Genomic DNA, 5,000 nt, shown 5'->3' with positions numbered 1-5,000 from the left:
TCCAGATGACCTTGTGATTCCTTCGTCGGGCACTGGTAAAGGGTGGCGATGATGCGTTCTATAATAGAAATACCCGTCGTAGCGTTTCTTCCGAGTCAACCCGCTCACGAAACTCTCTCTCTCGTCGTGGAATCCCCGCGTCGGAGAGTAAAACGCCGAAGGCTTACTATGAAACTTACGTCTCTCGACGATGGGACGATCCACGCGAAGAGTTGTTACGTGCACGCGTATGGTGCGATTGCGTCGATTCGCTTTTCTGTACGGGGAGTAATAGAACGTTGAGTTGACTTATCGGGTCTTCGTTGGAATTACCGTCGCTGGCATTGTAAACTCCAGATGACCTTGTGATTCCTTCGTCGGGCACTGGTAAAGGGTGGCGATGATGCGTTCTATAATAGAAATACCCGTCGTAGCGTTTCTTCCGAGTCAACCCGCTCACGAAACTCTCTCTCGTCGTGGAATCCCCGCGTCGGAGAGTAAAACGCGAATTCATACTATGAAAACTTACGTCTCTCGACGATGGGACGATCCACGCGAAGAGTTGTTTACGTGCACGCGTATGGTGCGATTGCGTCGATTCGCTTTTCTGTACGGGGAGAAATAGAACGTTGAGTTGACTTATCGGGTCTTCGTTGGAATTACCGTCGCTGGCATTGTAAACTCCAGATGACCTTGTGATTCCTTCGTCGGGCACTGGTAAAGGGTGGCGATGATGCGTTCTATAATAGAAATACCCGTCGTAGCGTTTCTTCCGAGTCAACCCGCTCACGAAACTCTCTCTCGTCGTGGAATCCCCGCGTCGGAGAGTAAAACGCGAATTCATACTATGAAAACTTACGTCTCTCGACGATGGGACGATCCACGCGAAGAGTTGTTTACGTGCACGCGTATGGTGCGATTGCGTCGATTCGCTTTTCTGTACGGGGAGAAATAGAACGTTGAGTTGACTTATCGGGTCTTCGTTGGAATTACCGTCGCTGGCATTGTAAACTCCAGATGACCTTGTGATTCCTTCGTCGGGCACTGGTAAAGGGTGGCGATGATGCGTTCTATAATAGAAATACCCGTCGTAGCGTTTCTTCCGAGTCAACCCGCTCACGAAACTCTCTCTCGTCGTGGAATCCCCGCGTCGGAGGGTAAAACGCGATATATAATAGTATATGCCAGTGGTTCGCGCGCGTCGTCTCTGAGATACGCGGTCGACAGAGTTCCGAAAACACGTGATGTGCCACGATTTCCGTGCGTCTTACATCTTTCGACGATGGGACGATCCACGCGAAGAGAACGTTCGTGCTTGCGTGAGGTGCAACAGCGTCGATTCGCTTTTCTGTACGGGGAGAAATAGAACGTTGAGTTGACTTATCGGGTCTTCGTTGGAATTACCGTCGCTGGCATTGTAAACTCCAGATGACCTTGTGATTCCTTCGTCGGGCACTGGTAAAGGGTGGCGATGATTCGTTCTATAATAGTAATACCCGTCGTAGCGTTTCGACCGATGTCACCCGCCACGAATGTCTCTCTCGACGTGGAAACCCCGCGCCGAAGAGTAAACGCGAAGGCTTACCATACGAAAGAAAACGGTATTATACGCCTGTGGTATGTGCGTCTCGGCTCTGTGATACGCGATCGGCAGAGTTACAAAAAAACGTTGATGGGCCACGATTTCCGTGCGTCTTACATCTTTCGACGATGGGACGATCCACGCGAAGAGTAGTTACGTGCTCGCGCGAGGTGCGATAGCGTCGATTCGCTTTTCTGTACGGGGAGAAATAGAACGATGAGTTGACTTATCGGGTCTTCGTTGGAATTACCGTCGCTGGCATTGTAAACTCCAGATGACCTTGTGATTCCTTCGTCGGGCACTGGTAAAGGGTGGCGATGATTCGTTCTATAATAGAAATACCCGTCGTAGCGATTCGGCCGAGACACCCGCCACGAAACTCTCTCTCGTCGTGGAATCCCCATGTCGGAGAGTAAAACGCGAAGGCTAACTATATAAGAAACATATAGTATTATTTATGCCTGTGGTTCTCCGTTTGTCCTACTCTCAGATACGCGACTCGGAGAGTTACGAATAATCGTGATGGACCACGATTTCTGTACGTCTTACATCTTTCGACGATGGGACGATCCACGCGAAGAGATCATTCCTGCTTGCGTGAGGTGCGATAGCGCCGATTCGCTTTTCTGTACGGGGAGAAATAGAACGATGAGTTGACTTATCGGGTCTTCGTTGGAATTACCGTCGCTGGCATTGTAAACTCCAGATGACCTTGTGATTCCTTCGTCGGGCACTGGTAAAGGGTGGCGATGATTCGTTCTATAATAGAAATACCCGTCGTAGCGATTCGGCCGTGTCACCCGCCACGAAAATCTCTCTCGTCGTGGAATCCCCGCGTCGTAGAGTAAACGCGAAGGCTTGCTATAGAAGACTATAGTTTATACGCCTGTGGTTCACCGGTTGCCTGCTCTCCGGGGTACGCGATCGCGCAGGAGTTACGGAAGAACTTGATGGGCCACGATCTCCAAGCGGCTATATCTTTCGACGATGGGACGATTCACGCGAAGAGAACGTTCGTGCATGCGTGAGGTGCGATAGCGTTGATTCGCTTGTCTGTACGGGGAGAAATAGAACGATGAGTTGACTTATCGGGTCTTCGTTGGAATTACCGTCGCTGGCATTGTAAACTCCAGATGACCTTGTGATTCCTTCGTCGGGCACTGGTAAAGGGTGGCGATGATTCGTTCTATAATAGAAATACCCGTCGTAGCGTTTCGACCGATGTCACCCGCCACGAAATTCTCTCTCTCGTCGTGGAATCCCCGCGTCGGAGAGTAACCGCCGAAGGCTTGCTATAGAAGACTATAGTTTATACGCCTGTGGTTCACCGGTTGCCGGCTCTCCGGGGCACGCGATCGCGCGAAGGTTACGGAGGGACGTGAAGCGCCCGAGCAATGAAACGTCCGCAGGAGGAAACGAGCAACCGCCGAACATTGTTTCGCGACGTTTCCATAATGTATTGTCGTTTCGCTCGCATCCCGCTTCTTTCCCCTAGTTTCCTCGACGCGTAGTTTCGCAGCCTTAGTGGACGAATCATTCTCGATTCGAGGAAAGATATGCAGTGGGGCGTGCAATGAGCCCGCCAGAGACCACGATCTCCAATGCGTCTTTACATCTTTCGACGATGGGATGATCCACGCGAAGAGAACGTTCGTGCTTGCGCGAGGTGCGTTAGCGTCGATTCGCTTTTCTGTACGGGGAGAAATAGAACGATGAGTTGACTTATCGGGTCTTCGTTGGAATTACCGTCGCTGGCATTGTAAACTCCAGATGACCTTGTGATTCCTTCGTCGGGCACTGGTAAAGGGTGGCGATGATTCGTTCTATAATAGAAATACCCGTCGTAGCGATTCGGCCGAGTCACCCGCCACGAAACTGTCTCTCTTTCGTCGTGGAAACCCCGCGTCGGAGAGTAAAACGCGCGAAGGCTGTGACTGTAACATATATATATACAGTATACAATGCCTGTGGTTTTTGCGCGTGTCGGCTCTTCGGTATACGCGATCGGCCAGAGTTACGGAGGGACGGTGAAGCGCACGAGAAATTGAAACGGCCGCACGATTGGAACCGAGCAACCGTCGAACATTGTTTCGCGACGTTTCCATAATGCGTTTTCGTTTCGCTCGCATACCGCTTCTTTTCCCCTAGTCTCTGAGACGCGTTTTCGAGCCGTTCTTCTACTATCGATTCTCGTAGAGAGAAGGGACCGGGTAGTCTGGAAGTGGAACCCGCATCTTGCGTGTACCGTACACGGAATTGAGAGGACCGGCCGTGAAGCTCGTTTTAAAGCCGTGCGTCTGACACCCAACTCTTGCGCGCCAATTTCGCGGCAAGAGATAATATGGGACGAATGACCGGCAAAGAGCCAGCTGTGAAGTCTGTTTTTTTAATCGAATCCGTGGACGTGTGTATGCCGTAGCGTCGCTCGTCGTGTTCGTTCATGGTCGTTCCGAGAGAAAGAACGAAAGCGGTAACGAAGGGACCGGCCGTGAAGCTCGTTTTAAAGCCGCGCGTCTGACACCCAACTCTTGCGCGCCAATTTCGCGGCAAGAGATAACATGGGACGAATGACCGGCAAAGAGCCAGCTGTGAAGTCTTTTTTCATTATTTGCTTTCAATCGATCGATCGGTACGATTCGTGCAACGTTTCGCGCGATGCGACGCGAAAACATGCGCGCAACAATAGATGCGTCTGATCGGAAGAACGCGAGGGTCGACTGCACGCGATGGATTCAGTATCGGGTAGGATACAAAATATATCCCCGTCGTTTCCACGCGTGCGAGTCTTCTGCGTCTTTCGCGGGTTTTTGAATGCACTATACGCCCGGAACGTCGAGAAATATATACATATTACTTGAACGTTTTTCGTCTCGAAAGGCTTCGGTGTCGTCTCCAAGGCGACGCCTGAATCTCCTTCGCGCGCTGGTCGGAGATTCAGGTATCAACTTTTATCTTCTCTTTGAAAGAAGAGAGATATTAGGTCGAACAAATGAGAATAAAATTATATATGTGAAATATAAAATTTATACGATTACCCTGAACGGTGGATCACTTGGCTCGTGGGTCGATGAAGAACGCAGCTAATTGCGCGTCAACGTGTGAACTGCAGGACACATGAACATCGACATTTCGAACGCACATTGCGGTCCACGGATACAATTCCTGGACCACGCCTGGCTGAGGGTCGTTTACGTACCATACACTGCTTGCGTAGCTCTGTCAAATCCCCGCCGTCGTTCACCTCTTCGGATCGAACGTTTTTTTACCGAAGGGCGCAAAGAACGTTTCTGAGTCGGGTTAAGAGAAGGATGCTACGTACGAGCGAACGATGGGTGTCTCGTCGGCGTTTGTCGCGGACACGCGAAAATTCTGTGAATTTCACGGACAGTGTACGTTCTAGTTGTTGCAAAACGATCGGAATCGTTTGTATGGACTCGCG

General features: G+C 50.7%; 1 non-coding gene across 1 annotated transcript; it reads left to right on the top strand.

Moving 5' to 3' along the window:
- Positions 1-4,593: 4,593 nt before the first annotated feature.
- Positions 4,594-4,748, top strand: LOC143176636 (5.8S ribosomal RNA). The gene has a single exon (XR_013001158.1). It is a non-coding gene; the product is annotated as a 5.8S ribosomal RNA (ribosomal RNA).
- Positions 4,749-5,000: the final 252 nt, after the last annotated feature.

This window comes from Nomia melanderi, unplaced genomic scaffold (genome assembly GCF_051020985.1).
Source record: "Nomia melanderi isolate GNS246 unplaced genomic scaffold, iyNomMela1 scaffold0691, whole genome shotgun sequence".
In the NCBI taxonomy this organism is placed as follows: domain Eukaryota; kingdom Metazoa; phylum Arthropoda; class Insecta; order Hymenoptera; family Halictidae; genus Nomia; species Nomia melanderi.
This window is presented reverse-complemented; position numbering and strand designations above follow the sequence as displayed.